General features: G+C 45.4%; 1 protein-coding gene across 10 annotated transcripts in view; it reads right to left on the reverse strand.

The window, feature by feature from the left end:
- LOC119160933 (abasic site processing protein HMCES) overlaps positions 1–17,188 on the reverse strand; it is a 156,388-nt gene that overhangs the window by 106,270 nt on the left and 32,930 nt on the right. The gene's annotated exons all lie outside the window — the stretch shown is intronic.

The following is a 17,188-nucleotide window of genomic DNA, read 5'->3' on the forward strand; positions in this document are numbered from 1 at the left end:
CCTGCAAATCTTACACTCAAATCCCGCAAATCTATAGACCACAAAATTTAGTAAAGGCTGGTTCACACTCACTCTTTGGTCCCAACAAGTGCCCGCATTTAACTCCCGCTAACCGAGACATACCTGGCCGCACAATGAGTGAGTATATTTTCTCACGCATAACGCGATAAAATCATACAGAAAAATTAGAGCTAAAATCGGGGTGCGAATTATAAGAGAATTCTGGTGAACAAGTTGGCTTCACGACACGACTGTACGCAAGGCAAGGAAGGCGACATTACGTGAATAGGTTTTTTTTCCCCTCCAACAGTTTGCTGATGGGGGTGCCAGTTATATGCAGGGGCAGGTTATACAATAAAAAACACAATATTCAGACGACCCTTGAAGTGGGCTGAGAGTGCAGTGGTTCGAATAGACATGCCAAAGCTGCATTCGCGGCAGCCGCCACGCGCAGAAGAGCTCGCTCAACGCTCGCCCGCCACCAAGGCCTACCTTCCGCCAGGGGTCACCGCCGGCGCTACCACTCTACCAATAGTGGTACTCAAAGCGAACACAACGCCATCTATCGCCTGGCGGTGGTCACCACCGAAATAAAGCCTTGGGGCGAGACACGTGCGCCACGCGGCGCAGACAACTTTACAGGGGGGGGGTGTCGGCACCCCTACAAGTATAAAGTCCAAATCAATAACATGTCCCCGCTCATCGTATGCGGGTACACGAGTGCGAGCGGGGGGGAGACGAACGCTGCTGAAGCAGAGATATAACAAGCTGACCCATCTTTATCGCACACAATGATGTCAACCCGCTCAAGATGCTTGCCGTCAAACCTGAGAGGCAACACTCCACCCATCTTGAACGAGCACGAAAAGACGCGATTGGAGAAGGCAGAGCGGGGGAGGTAGCTCAGGCAGCAACTGTGAACTTTGCTTATAAAGGCACTGGCATGCGTGCTAGCTGGGCAACCATAAGCAGATGGCTCGCATATACTTTGACATGCAGTGCTCTCAACGCGGAAAGACTGCGCGAGAAGTGTTCTCTCCCTGACTTGCTATCCTTTACAACAGCGTTTTGCAGATTTACGTGAGATAGGACCTAAGAGCCTATTAAATAAAGTGAGCTGCTAGGCTCCCTTCATATAACACTACAATTTTTGTTGCAATCGCATTCACATAGTACACTTTATGATGCAACTGTGACTTTTTTAGCTATGTACCGAAATCCCCCCCCCCCCCTTTTTTTTCGTAAGCTGAACGTGCGAGCATCAAATTCCGAGTTGATAAGTGCCGCATAATGGAGCACAGTGGCAAAAGCGAAAATCAACAAGAATGTGCATGCGCTCGATGAGCAGGCCTGTGTTTTCTCTTTGCTAATCTGTTTTCCCAGGAACCGAACACTATCCCCCTTCTTTTGAGCACAATTACTGTCACCCTTTTTTTGTGTGTGAACGCTGCCATAAATTTAAAAAAAAAATCACAGTAATGCTATACGAAGTCATGATGGCAGCTAACTTTCTTGGATCCGATATCGCGTAACTCTACAAAACGCAAAGGGAATGCTACCACACGAGGGAGAGAGGCTCTTTTCACACAGTTTCTTCGTGTTGAGAGCACAGTGATTAGAAAGGTTTACGAGTTGTACTTGCCGACGCCTGCCAAGTTAGCATGTGCGTCAGCGATTGCAAGTGAACCCTTACAAACGGCTGCTGCTCGAGCGATCACTGCTTTGACAAAACAGACAGTATAAGGATTTCGATGATACTGAAAACACAATGTTTCAGCCACGTTTTTGGGCAAGGGGCTCGATAGCCATAGTACCTTGCAGCTGAATTTGGGTGCTACAGAGTAATTTGACGCTTATAAACAAGATTAGCGCAACAGAAGCGGTTCGGCGCAAGATGGCGCAGGTAAACAGGTTTGGTGCACAATGGTGCAATTGGCGCAGCATTTCCACCACTGAAACAGTAATTCTATTTTCAATCTGCACGCGTGACTTAAGAACTGAGTCGTTGCTATCTTTGTTTGCATCCTTACAGCAAGAAATATTGGGTTGAGTCAGTGCATGCTGACTGCACGCGTACTTCGTAATCGCCCCTAATCGCGATCGACACGACTGCATTTGTGTTAGCAGCGGTTACGGTAGAATGCAGTTACACTAGAATTAGGTGTGCGCTGCTTGCGTGTGCGCCTTCATGACGGCATCGTTGTCATTCACAATCCCAGGGCTTGTAATTACAAGCCGTAGTTTTGAGCGCAACGTCAAAAACATACGGCGGGAGTTCTTTAAAAGATCGGAATTCTGTTGCGGCTCGAACGCGCATCAAACCCACCGGCAACATCATGGTGGGTGAGCAATTTTTCGTCGAGCACCTCAATGGTGATGAATTTAGCAGGATGTGCGTGTGGTGACAGAAAGCGTGTCTTAAGATGAAGACATGGTTGTTACGATGCAGCCGTGCACTCTGAATGTCACGGGCCATCAAAAAATGGCCGAGTTGATAGTGGAATTTTGCGGAAATTCTAGGCAAGTTCCTTTTTGTTATGTGGTAGTACACACGAAAACTTCACTGAAGTATTCGTTGCGATGAGACATTTTTCACATTGTTTTCTATGGGTGGCTGATGGGGATTCAAAAATTATTCGTTGTGGCGGAAATTTCAATGCAACGGACTTCGTTATAGCAGGATTACAATGCATTGGCATTATGCAAGACTGACAGCACCACTGAGAACAACTGTATTCCGCTCGACCCTATGCTAGCCACGTCATACACAATTCATGGCTCCCCGATACCGTCAGCACTCTTGCCATGTGAAAGGTGCAAACAGGAATATTAATGAGAAAGAACCTCTACAAAACTGAACCTGTGTGGCATGATTCATAAAATTCTCATGCCATAAACAATGATACTGCATGAGTACATGCGTCTGTGCATGCGACCTTGGTTTTCCAGGTAAAAAAGTGTAGCTTCCTCAAGAGCAAGAGTTTTCGCTTAAAATTTCGACTGTCTTTAAATTGCAAAGCAGTTTATTACTTAAAAGAAATATAAACAAACAAATGAAAGATGTACAGCATTCAACTGCTGGCAGTGCCTAGACCTACTGTTTGGGCCCTCTCTATAGAGCCTGATTAAAACAATAGGAATCTCTTAAAAAAGCCCTGTACCACCTTTTTCAAAAAGTCAAATACTCTTGAGAATGAGCAAGATACAAAAGCCCTGTACCACCTTTTTCAAAAAGTCAAATACTCTTGAGATTGAATGAGAGACCTTTCAGAAATATATTACAGATAGAATTTTCAAAACACCTAAAAAAAAGCCACAGCATTATGATTGTTAGGTGCCCCTTTACCAGCACTATTTCTGTTCCAGAGGACCGGCACTTAACTTCCAATGGCATTGAGTTCGATTCTCATTGAGTTGCAGAGCTGAGCACGAGTTTTTCTAGAAATTATTCAATTCTTACAGCAGCAACAACTGGAAGCATCACACAGATTCAAAAATCCTGCCAACAAACTCAAACCTTCATCGGCCAATGGCAGATCTTGGTACAATCAGGCAGCAAAGAGGAAACCGGGCGGGGCAATAGCCTGCAAATTACGCAAGACTGGATACGCCGGCTACCTACAACATCCTTAACCTTTAACCTTAACCTTACAATCAGGTTCCTTCAACACCTTTCTTCTGGTTAAGGTGGCTAGAATGGAGAAATGTGATGACAGGCCTCCAAAGGCTGGCCCAAAAGCGCGTTACTGCCGCGCGATGGCGTTGTCAGCAGGGGTGCCATGCTTTTCTCGCGATGTCTGCTTGCCTCTGGGAAGGCGATGGATTTGACTGCGCTCAGTTTTAACGCTGGTGCATTTTCGATGCTGATGGGCTTATCTATTTAGTGTTGTAAATGTCAAGAAACTATGAAAAACGTGTCGTGAAAAGCAGCTTAGAGGAATCGCTCCCACAGACTGGCTGGTTGGAACAACCCTGCATGTGTCGCTCGCAGATTAGTTATAGTGCTTGGATTGTTACAGTAACTCAAAGAGTGGAAGCCAGTACAGTTTTTGTGATATGCAGTAAAAGCTGATTGATTGATAGGTATGTGGGGTTTAACGTTCCAAAACCACCATATGATTATGAGAGACGCCGTAGTGGAGGGCTCCGGAAATTTCGACCACCTGGGGTTCTTTAACGTGCACCCAAATCTGAGCACACAGGCCTACAACATTTCCGCCTCCATCGAAAATGCAGCCGCCGCAGCCGGGATCCAAACCCGCGACCTACGAGTCAGCAGCCGAGTACCTTAGCCACTAGACGACCGCGGCGGGGCAAATGCAGTAAAAGCATGTATGAAAATATAAGACTGGTGGTTTGATACAAGTTTATTCGAAACAGTAGTACATGAAAACATTCTTCACCTTCTTGGCTTTATTCTGCATGGCATACGGATTTAGCCCTTTAAGCAGAAAATAGACGTGTGTAATGATTTAGTGTGGCTCTTTCCATTGCAGCTCTGCTGCTCACGAGGCGTGTCTCCTACCGAGCCGCCAAACATGTCGATGTGTTAAATTGAAGAAACCTCCACTTTTCCATTGCCTTAAACATGTACGAATTACATACACACCTTAAGTGAAAATGCCTTTCGCAAACAGCAGATTTTTCTTGCAGTGGCTTGTCGGCCCTTGCTATAACAGGTGCCCACTTTTCAAAATCATCCTTGCGGGCAGGTGCACAATACAGGGAGTCTCTTCGATTTGGCTTGCACTGCCTGCTCTAGGCGTTGTTTGCCGAAACACTGCCACGATGGCTGCCTTCATGACACATAAGAAAAAAAACTGCTCGACAGAGTTGATGATTCCGACAATGGCGATTTGTACAGTAACGGAGGAAGTGTTCACAGTGTTTGCGTTTTAATTGGTCGACTGCTTGTTGTATGTGAAAATGTCAGTCATGTTCCTGGGTGCAGGAACGCTGTCGGACAGTTCCATGAGTATATGATTTCAAGAGACTGCTCATGCAGACTGTCTAGAACGACAATTCAGCGGTTTAGTATTTAATCCCGTACTGTCCGTCTTCTATTTAAATGCGTGCGAGGCCATAGAGCAAGAAAAAGCGAAAAATCCCAGTGATTATTTGACCAACAGAGCCTCTTTTCTTCCCGTCAAATCATTATAAGACACGTACCCGAGCTCCCTTGAATACCTATTTCAACTTAGCAGTGTTTTTGAAGGCTTCCTACCGCATCGATTTCACGCTTTCGTAAAGACGAAGTGAGCGCGCAGCTTGCACCTCGAGCTGCATGTTTATTATTTCAACCTTTTTGTCCTACGATTCTTACTGCAGTCAACCACGGTTGGTTTTTCTGCTCATCAGACACACATGTAAAAGAATCTGTCTTTATAGCTGCCGATAAGACACGGCTAAGTTTACCGGTCGGTGGCACGAGCTTGACTCAACTGTTTGCACGCACGCCCTGAACAACGGCGAGCATTGTCTGCTCCAAGCTTGGGAGGAGGAAGAGGCGCACGCCATGCTGCACTTCGTTTTGAGCAAGTGCACTCCGGCAGAGAACTCGGGCAGCATGCACTACGCTTATGCCGTGACAAAACGAAGAAGCCAGTGCAGAGCGCGCGCGCGGCACCAGCAAATCGAGGAGAAAAGTGCTGCACCCGTTGAACTGGTGCCGCCAGTGCAGCCATATCCAAGAGACCTTATTTCAAATGCAGGACTTGTAGCCGCCGTCGCAACCTGGCACAAAACACCACCTCTGCGTTTTTTTTTGCCCCGTCGATGGCATTCATCACAGCGGTTCAAAAATCAACGACATCCGCTGACACCATCAGGAATCAGGAAGTGATAGAAAAACAGGCCGCACTTCCCTGAAAGCGATCGTTAACTTGCGCTACTCTGTACGAGACATGAGAGACGTATGCTCAAAGTGGGCACATGCCTGGGCACATGCCAGTGCCGCCCCTGACTAACGCAGTGAAGCCTTGCTAAACAGTGAGAGCGCCGCCGCAATCATCACACCTCCCCATTCTAGCCACCCTATTCTGGTCATAAAATGGTCATGAAACTTTCATACAGGAACAAAAGCTGCCACCAAAGGTGCCACTATGAGCCGACAACGGTTAATCACTTCTATTCAGATGGGCAGTCGTGCATTCGCATGGGTGTTTCCCATGAAAAACAATCTGCTTTCATTTTTTGTTTCACTGTGTTTACAAACTCAACAAAGCAGTGATGAACGTTGAGCAAACAATACAGCACCAGAGATCCTTATTGACTCTAGTCACTAATTGTTGGCAATGGTTCAACCAAGGCTGCCCATCAAGTGGTGTGATTTTGCTTGCACTCATAACTATACATACTACTTGATCCCACTTACATCACAAACAAGTCTGACCCAGAGGTTGATGTAGCTTGTGCAGGTTATGCTATGCCCTAAAACAATCTGCTTTCATTTTTTTTTTCACTGTGTTTACAAACTCAACAAAGCAGTGGTGAACGTTGAGCAAACAATACGGCACCAGAGATCCTTACTGACTCTAGTCACTAATTGTTGGCAATGGTTCAACCAAGGCTGCCCATCAAGTGGTGTGATTTTGCTTGCACTCATAACTATACATACTACTTGATCCCACTTACATCACAAACAAGTCTGACCCAGAGGTTGATGTAGCTTGTGCAAGTTATGCTATGCCCTACAGCCTGTTGGCAGCCTACAACCCTCCTCCTCCCACTAACTGCCCAGTTATTGTGAAGTATTACAAAGCTGATAGCGAGAATTTCACATGCAGGTCAAGCAATGATGATGATGATGATATATGGTGTTTTTGGCGCAAGGGCCATTTGATGGCCAAAGAGCGCCAGTTCATGGGACATGGGATGTGAAAAATGATTGTGATTAGCGGCTGTATAAGGGCCATAAAATTCCTCACGGTAAGGCGGGTAAGAACATACAGGTAATAAAATCATGACCATGCCGTGAAAGGTGAATGTGGTGTGAACAGATGACAAAAGTTGGTGATACTAAAAGACGATGGTGGATATGTATGGCTTTAGCACAAGTGCCTCACTCGTTCATACCCTTGCGTCCAAGGGCCGTGAGGCAAGTGCTTTCTTGTGTAGCCAGCGCAGCGAAAACCTCTCTAAAGAGGTCGTGCTACGGAATGACCGGGTATATAATATGAAAACTATGAATTTCTTTTAAAAACGCTAACAACGATTTATGACTAAAAAGCGGGTCCCTACCGACGAACATTGCAGGGTGTAAAGGTATATGTTGTCGGTAGGGTAATGGAAAATGTTTTCTTATAGTGTCCAATTGTTTGCACTGAATTAAAATGTGAAGAACTGTTAGTGCTTCACCACATCTGTCACACAATGGTGGATCGCCACCTGATAAAAGATATGAGTGTGACGTGTATGTGTGTCCTATCCTCAGCCTCGTTAATGTTACCTGTGTATGACGTGATTTTGATACTGGTAGCCAATGGCCAAGGTGTGGCTTGATAATGTGTAGTTTGTTTTGTATGTGTGTATCCCACTTGCTCTGCCAGTAGTCCCTGAGCTTTCGTTTGAGAGACGGCTTAAGATCAAGGGCCGGGATTGATGTGGGTGTAGTGGCGGTGCTTTCGTGGGCGGATGCAGCAAGCTGATCCGCCATCACGTTGCCTTGAATCTCACGGTGCCCTGGCACCCAGCACACTACAACATGTTGGTTGAGTGTGTAGAGTGTGCATAAAATGGAGTAAAGTAAGACGGGAACAGGGTTTTTTTGTTTTTTAAGACTGTGCAGAGCCGTTACCACACTGAGAGAGTCTGTATAATTTACTGCTTTTTGTATTTGATACTGTTTGATGTGTTTAGCTGCCACAAGTATCGCGTAAGCTTCCGCTGTGAAGATACTTGTGCCTGGATGTAGAGGGCCAGCATCCGAAAAGGAAGGGCCAACAGCAGCGTAGGACACAGAGGAGTTGGACTTAAAGGCATCTGTAAAAAACTCGGGACGTGTGTATTTGTGTTGAAGTTCCAGGAAGTATGTTCGGATATGGGCAATAGGCGCACGTTTTGTAACTTCTAGGAACGACACATCGCAGTCTATAATCTGCCACTGCCACGGTGGCGGGTATGCTACAGGAGCCATTAAACTGTGTTCAAGTGACACTCCAGTTTCTTCAGCTAGACCCTTCAGGCGTACTGAGAAGGGCTGCCTCATCGAAGGCCTGTTTTGGAACAGAATGGAGCTCGACAGATCATTAATAGTAGAGTATGAGGGGTGCTTCTTGTCTGCTTTCACCTTCAGGAAATATACAAAGGACATGTAAGTTCTCTGCAGATGAAGCGACCACTCATTTGACTCAACATAAAGGCTTTCTACGGGGCTGGTGCGAAAAGCACCCGTAGAAAGGCGGATGCCCAAATGGTGCACGGGGTCCAGCATCTTCAAAGCACTTTGAGTCGCAGACTGATAAACAACGGCCCCATAATCTAAGCGGGTGCGAATGAGGCTTCTATACAGGTTGATGAGACATTGCCTGTCACTACCCCACGTAGTACGTGACAACACTTTTATAACATTCATGGCTTTTAAACATTTTGTTTTTAGATACTTGATGTGCGGTACGAAGGTCAACTTGTTGTCCAAGATTAAGCCTAGGAATTTATGCTCCGCATTGACAGACAGACGTTGACCGTTCAGTTCAATGTCAGGTTCCGAATGCATGCCTCTCTTTCGAGAGAACAAGACACAGGTGCTTTTTTGTGGGTTAAGTCGAAATCCGTTTTCATCTGCCCATTTGGAGACCTTGTTTAAACCCAGCTGAACCTGCCGCTCACACATTGCCCAGTTGCATGACTTGAAGCCAAGCTGAACGTCGTCGACATATGTACAATAAAACATATTAGGGGGGATGGACATGTGCAAGGAATTCATTTTGATAATAAAAAGTGTGCAACTAAGTACACCACCTTGTGGCACGCCTGTTTCCTGGACAAATGTTCGGGAGAGAACACTGCCCACACGGACACGGAATGTTCGGTTTGACAGGTAACTTTTAATTATGTGAAGCATTCTTCCGCGCACACCAAGGAGGGACAGGTCTCTTAGAATTCCAAAACGCCATGTTGTATCATAAGCCTTTTCGATATCGAGGAACACAGAGAGAAAATATTGTTTATGGACGAAGGCGTCTCTGATCTGTGCCTCAATACGAACAAGGTGGTCTGTGGTGGATCTACTTTCTCGAAACCCGCACTGAAATGGGTCGAGCAAATTGTTTGTTTCTAAGTAGTGGAGTAAGCGGCAATTAATCATTTTTTCAAATAGCTTACAGAGGCAGCTTGTTAACGCTATAGGTCTGTAACTTGATACAGTAGAGGGATCTTTTCCCTGCTTCAAAATTGGAATTATAACAGCCTCCTTCCAGGAGGAGGAGATCACACCTGAAAACCATATGCGATTATAAAGAGAGAGGAGGGTTTCTTTAGTTTCGGAGGGTAGTTCCTTCAGCATCGCGTACATTACGTTGTCAGAACCTGGGGTAGATGTAATACAGCAGTTGAGTGCTGTTCGCAGTTCTGCTAAGCAGAATGGTGCATTATATGCCTCATTTCTTGGAGATTTTCTTTCTAACTTTTGTTTTTCTATTCGTGCCTTGTAATTCTGGAAGGATTCGGAGTAGTGTGAGGAGCTCGATATGTGTTCGAAATGTGTGCCAAGAAAGTTGGCTTGATCCTCCAAGCTTTCCCCGAGGCTATTTACTAGTGGAAGAGAATACGTTTGTTGGCCCTTAATTTTCTTTACCTTATTCCACACTTTTCCCTCATCTGTGTACGAGTTGATACTCGATATAAACTTTGTCCAGCTCTCTCGTCTAGCTTGTCGACGCGTTCTCCGTGCCTGCGATTTGACCCGCTTGAAATTTTCCAGGTTTTCTGCTGTAGGGGAATCGCGAAGCAACGCCCATGCTTTGTTCTGAGTGGTCCGTGCTTTCCTGCATGCGTCGTTCCACCATGGGACTCGCCGTTTAGAAGACATGCCACTCGTTTTGGCAATACATTTAGATGCGGCATCAAGTATAAAAGCTGTAAAATACGTGACAGCGTCATCTATGGTCAGGGCAGACAGCTCAGTCCATGTCATGTGTGTAAGAGTTCTATACCCTTCCCAATCAGCCGACTCAATCTTCCATCGAGGAACTTGCGGGGGTAGTTGATCTTTGTTCGGCGCACTCAGGATTATTGGGAAGTGATCACTCCCATAAGGGTTTTTAAGAACGTTCCATTTAAAAACAGGTAAAAGGGACGGTGATGAAATGCTAAGATCTATGGAGGAGTATGTGTTGCTTGCAAAGCTAAAATACGTAGGCTCCTTCATATTTAAACGACATAAACTAGAAGAGAAAGGGAGCTGCTCAATGAGACGTCCTCGAGCATCACAGTGAGCATCGCCCCACAGGACATTGTGTGCATTAAAATCACCTAGAACCAGAAATGGCTCTGGGAGTTCATCTATTAGTGATTCCAGCTCACGTCTGTGTAGCTATTGATGTGGTGGTATGTACACAGAACATATGGTAATGAGTTTGTTAAAAAGTACAGCTCGAATGCCCACTGCCTCCAGGGCCGTTTGGAGCTTCAAATGCTGGCATGCTATACTACGATCGACTATAATGGCTACACCGCCAGATGGTACGACAGGATCCTCCCGGTCTTTTCGGAAAATAATATATTGTCGTAGGAAGTCCTTGTGCTTAGGAGTTAAGTGCGTTTCTTGCACACATAGCACTTTCGCGTTAAACTTACACAGAAGTTCTTGGACGTCATCTAAATTTCTAAGTATTACCCTTACGTTCCACTGTATGATTTTGTCTATAGTGGAAAAAAAGGGAAAAAGTGCTGTGTGCAAAGAAGACGGGGATTAACTCATTTTACAGGGCCTTTGTCAGGCCCTGTAATCGGCGTTCTGTCCTTTTTGGGGCGGTCGAGCGAAGCTCGCCGCTCCTTCGGCGTTTCCTGCGCCGTTTGGCTTGAACTGGTGTCCATAGCCTCTTGCGAGGCACTGGACACCCGCTCTAAAGAGCGATCTGTGCGTCGCTTAGACTTCGCCTCGATCGACGAAGTCTTTGTCCCCACCGAGCTGGGGGTTGATGGAGCCCCCTTGGCCTCGTGACTGCCCTGGCTGCTGCCAGTGCTTGTAGAGGTCACTGGTGTGGACAGGCTGAAAGTGGGCAGGGCTGCGCTGGCTGCTCCCGCCGCAGGGGCGTGTGGCATTGGCCTCGGCACGCTAGGCGTGGTCCGGGCAACTGCCAAGGGCCTTTGTGGTGCCGCCCCTCGTTGCACCACTTCGGCAAAAGGTGTTTTTAGTGCTAATGATAACGAGACTCGTTGTCTTGCTTCCCTGAATGTGATATTTTCCTTAACTTTTATAGTTATTATTTCTTTTTCTCTTTTCCAGGCTGGGCACGCTCTGGAGTATGCGGGGTGGCTACCTTCGCAGTTTGCACAGAGGATCTCGTCATGACTACATTCATCAGCGCTGTGGCCGGGTGTGCCACACTTAGCACACATCAGCTGTCCTCGGCAGCTCTGGAATGCATGACCAAATCGCTGGCATTTAAAACAACGCCTCGGGTTTGGAATGAAGGGTCGGACATGGAGTTTTACATAGCCAGTTTCGAGAGTCTCGGGTAAAGTGGTTGAGTTGAAGGTGAGTATCAAGTGCTTTGTTGCTATTTCATTGTTGTTACGTCTGATTTTGATGCGCTGGACTTGTATTACACCTTGATCTTTCCATCCATCAAAGAGCTCTTCTTCACTCAGTGTCATCAAATCTTCGTCCGATACCACGCCCTTCACTGTATTCATGGTACGGTGTGCGCTCACAGAGACATGGATGTTACCAAAGGCCACGAGGTGCGAGAGTTTATTGTACTGTTCCTTGTCTTTTAATTCGAGAAGCAGATCTCCACTTGCCATCTTCGTGGCCTTATAACCGGTTCCAATGGTCTCTCTCAAGCACTTGGCCACAAGGAAGGGTGAGATTGCTTTAGCTTTTGTAGATGATTGTTCGCAGTGGAGGACATGGTATTTTGGAAAAGTTTCTCTGTTCTTGGGCCAAAGTAGGAATGTTGCATCGGTGCGTACCCTTTTCAAAGCACGATCAGTTAAAGAGGGGGTCGGGGATCCCATGAGAAAATGTGTATTTTTCGGTAACGGCGCCTACCACCCACCACGGAGTCCAACGAGGGGACGTGGCAGAGCATGTGGGCATGTCTGCGCAACGCCAGCAGTACGCAGTTACTATAACCCAATATGGTTTACCCTAGTTTAGATAGCCACACAAGATTAACCCTTGCCGCCAGGAAAAATTGGAAGTAAAATGAAGTGAGGAGAGGACAGGAAAGATATAAAGTGAGAACAAAAGACGAAGATATAGGGAGAGAGAGATAGGAAAAGGCGACTGCCGATTTCCCCTGGGTGGGTCCAGCCCAGAGGTTCCGTCTACGTGAAGCCGGGGCCAAAGGGGTGTGTTGCCTCTGCCGGGGGGCCTTAAAGGTCCAATCACCCAGCGTCGGCTCAACCCCCAGGATCCCCTTTTCCCCGGACACGGCAAAGCCACGCACGGCTAGGCGTGGGAGGGAGTCAAAACTCCCCCTTTAGCTCGGGGGCCGTGGTGTCGCTGCACACCAAACGCCTACTTGCGCAGGCGCCCCTGCGGGGTGCAGGTCAAGCAAGTCCAAACATGAAACCACCTTGGGGCTAATTGCAGAAGCAGCTGTGAACTGCACGTGCTAGACTTAGACAATATATACAGTTTCCAAGTGAAAGCTCTTGATTTATGTGTCCAATTTTTATATCACCAAGTACTAGGCATCACTGCTGTGACGAATTACTTGGCATCGATGTCACCATATGTAGAGGCAAGTAAAAGCATGCACAATAACACGCTCTGCCAGCACTTTGCACAAGGCTCAAAAGGAACCAAAAGTTTCCATCATCATTACTGGTGCACCACTAATGACCATCTCCACCACCAGCCATGGTAATCGCAGCTTCCTTCTTGCATGTCGGGATAGATTGATGGATGAGGCTATCAGTGCATCGACGTGTACAGCAATAAATAAATATATACATCAGTATCCGCTTCCTCACCTATGAATTATATGTTATGTCTACACTCCCTTTAGATAATTTTTCATTGGGCAAATGTCTACTCTAATGCATTTTTGCACAATGCCCACAAAGGCAACATATAGTTCTACAATTAAAAAGAAGCCTACAGTAGGTATGCTGGTATTCTACAGCTGAGAAAATAGTGCTAAGCAAGCAAGCATGAATATTATTGCTTGACCGACACTGTATTGACACAAGGTATTTACCAATCATGTTATCATGATCACTTACCCAAACACACATTGAGCTGGCAGCTAAGTTAGTTACTAATTAGGCCAATTAAAGGAAGCCATCATTTACAGACAATGTGTGCAGAACTTGAATAAAACTAGCCAAGTTTTACACCAAAGTTGGAAAGTTCAGATAGCAGCTTCCAAAAGGAAGCATCACTGATATTTGATTTTTAATTGCTTAGGAATGAACAACTTCATCATTCACAAGCATACTAGCATATACAGTGAAACATCGTTTAGTATATACAATAAAACCTCATTAATTTCAAGTCACTGGGGCCACAAAAAATTTTTGAATTAAGTGGGTTTTCCAATTAACAGGACATACAAAAAGTGGGATGCAAGAAACTTGCAATTACTCAATGTAATCAGGACTGATCGATTAATGTGCCAGCTAGTTTGCGGCTCCACAGGGTTATGTTTTCCCGCAATACCTGGTTCTAATTTTGTCACAAACACGGAGGAATGGCTGGTCTCCCTGCTCCGCCAGAAAAAAGAAAACGCTGTCATAATCAACTCAAACGTGTGCCTGCAGAAAACAAGGCGTGCTTCCCTGCAACCCAGTAGTGCCACGCGGGCAGCATGCCACTTGCTCCTCACTGCATCAGACATTACGATGCCACCATTCGCCTTATCTTTCCGGTAAAATAAAAAATTTAATAATGGCTAGTTATACAAAATTCATGATATCTTTTGGCTGGAAAATCATGATCATTGAAGCTTTCGAACTTAGTTTTCAAAGTAGGCGTTGCAGGCAGGAACTCCGCCTGCAGTGCAAGTTACTGAAGCGACCAGCAATTGGAGGTTCGCATACATTGCGAATTCCACTAAACTGTCCTTCATTAAATTTCTTTACAATCACAAAAAGATTGCGTAAATCATAACGCGCTGACCTAGCGAGAAACATAGTACATGCTCTCGCCCAATACCCCTGTGTTCCAGTGAAGTATTTCCTGTTTTTTGCAGGCGCACGTTTCGGTTGACCAAGAGACCGTTTGCTCCTGTCATTCGTCCCTCGTCGTAGTACGTAACATGTCTTATACTTCGACCTGCAAGGTAGTGCCGGTGGAAGATTTCTCCTGGGCATTGTTGAACAATAAAAAATTCGCAGCGGCCGCGTTAACTAAAAGCCGAATACTCCTGTCTCTCATTCCCCATTAGCAGCCATTGGCATGTACATTGAGCACTATCTGACAAGAAAGGGTTGCTATGTTATACTCGCTGGGCGTAACCACCTTGGTTTTAGGAAGACTTAGCGAGTGTTCAGCCGCAGTGCCATGAATACAGTGAACTAATATATACCATGAACTCAAGGTGGTTAAAGGTGGGAAGTAGACACGAAATGCAAGCCGTAAGAAAGTGTGTGTGTGCCACCTCTCGTTTAGTCCTTGGAATGTCTGCTGGATGGCAGTGCTTATGCGGAATATTTGATGAAAAGATGCGAGATGGTGGTACTTGGAGTGTTGATTAGATGAACGAACGCACACACAGACAGATGCATGGATCGACACATGGATGGCTGCACGAACGAATGGACGAATGCAGGAGCGGATGCATGGATGAACGAAGGGATGGACGCACGGATGTACATGCGGACGTACAAACAAATGCACGCACAGACTGGCGGATGGACGCACGGACGGTCATACAGGCGGACGCATGGACAGACGGATGCTTCGCCCCACTCTCCATCATTCACCTCGTGGATATGCTGCCATTTTTTTTTTCCCCGCTGGAAGCAGGACTGGGGTGCTTTAGCTGCCACTCATTAGTGTCCCTACGTTGCATTGCCTCGTGGCTTCTATGAGCCGTCGTTTCCGCAGATTTGCGGCGAAATCAGGAATCAGCACATGTCACCCAAAGTTTTTCGAATTAACTGGACTGCCGCTGATAGACACTTCAAATTTTCCGCACGTCTCAGGCTTGCATTGCAAAATACTGGACCACGGGAATATGTTGAATTAAGCCTAATTTCGAAATAATAGAGTTCAAAGTAATGAAATTTTACTGAGTTCATACTATTTCCATCACTTGAGAGCGTCACTACATATATTAGCAGTTTTTCATACATCTAATTTATCATCTATTTATTAGAAATGGTAGTGTATGTATGTGTACTTTAACCCCACAAAAAAATTTATATGAAAAGTTGTAGCTCATAAAACTATGCTTGTCTGATACTACATTCTTGTTTTTGTTCTAACACTTTCTTGCAATGAAGAATCTTAAAAACAACAGGTTGAGCTAACTATTACATACTTAAAAAGTACCGACACCTTTTTTTTGGTGGTGAGTTTACACTGCCATACAAATCGCCTGTATATAGAGTGACACTCGGCAAAGCTGATATTTTATTTTAACATTAAAATCAATTTTCTCTGGCATACCCCCCAACACCGACACTAACTTAAAGACAGGCTACAGTACTAATTTTCGTGACTTCACACAGCACTCTGGCTAGTTGTGATGACGTAAGGCACCAAAACACGCACACAAAAAAAAAGGCAGCTTGCACGTCGCCTTCTCGATCGTCTGCTCGCGCCGTGTGGTTGTGCGGTCACTGTCATCTAGAATACCTGTAAAGGGAGCTTGATCACTGCCTCTCCATATGCATGCGTACGCATGAGTGAAGCCTGGAATAGTGTACGCGCACGCGAATCCAAAATATACAATGAAGTACCTTCAAGACGAACTCTGTTAAGACAAATTCTCGGTTAAGAAGAACAACATGGGAGTGTTTGTTTGGTTTCCATAAACTCAATGAAACAAAAATCCACTTTTAGGATGAACTGTGTAACAGGCCTCTTCTGTTAAAATGAACTCTCGCGGCGACCAACAACGATGGGGATTCTGCACAACGAACGTTATTGTCTTGATGGGGGCATTCAGGCAAACAAGATAAAGCACATTAAAAAAAACATCCTGGTGCAAATACTCAAAGAAAATCGAAAGCAAGTTGCGACATAGAGGGAGAAAGCAAGATAAGTGGAAAAAAAGGTCAGCCTGTAGGTGGAGAAAGGGCCGGCTTTACAAAGAAAGCACCAATAAGTGTTTATCTTTTCATGTTCTCCTCGTGTTCTTAAGTTCCCTGACAGGAGTTTAGTAAAAAACAGAAGAGCACAAGAGCGTGGCTAGAGGGCAAGATGTAAAGAAAGGGGGACGAAAAAAAGCAAAATTAAAGTGAAAACGGGACATAGATCGCACATTATAATCACATGAAACTGACACCACATATGCAGATATCAGAGGAGCTATCATATCGCATCAAAGGAAGCAGGTTCATTGTCATTACCACCACACAACGGCGCCTGAGCAATTGCGATCAGTTTGCGTTGTTTTGCATAGGGTGTGTGCACATCGTATCTGCTCCCAGTGAAATGCAGGAAATTGTGATGCGCCATTTTCATTATGAAAGTGCACGACGAAGGAAGGTCATTTTCTACACCCAAGACTTGTGATCGTGATAAGCGTAAACGGAGATTTTCTGAAGCGTGTCATTCAGGAAAAGCTGTTCTTGCCTGAAAACAAGAAAATATCTGAACCTCAAAGAAAAGCTTCACACTTTCATAAGCTACTTGGTATACTATATTGGCTTTGTCAAGGTAGCGGTATACTATGGAGGAATATCCAAAAGTAACAACAAAACCAGTAAAACAATCTTTCAGCAGGTGAACAGCCATAAGACTAACTTTTCTATTTGAGAAAAAAATTGTGCTCATCTTTCCCTTTTTATCTTTTTCTAATTGTCTAATTGGGGCCATGCTACTGTTTTATAGTTAAAATGTGGTAGC

This window comes from Rhipicephalus microplus, chromosome X, assembly GCF_043290135.1.
Source record: "Rhipicephalus microplus isolate Deutch F79 chromosome X, USDA_Rmic, whole genome shotgun sequence".
In the NCBI taxonomy this organism is placed as follows: Eukaryota; Metazoa; Arthropoda; class Arachnida; order Ixodida; family Ixodidae; genus Rhipicephalus; species Rhipicephalus microplus.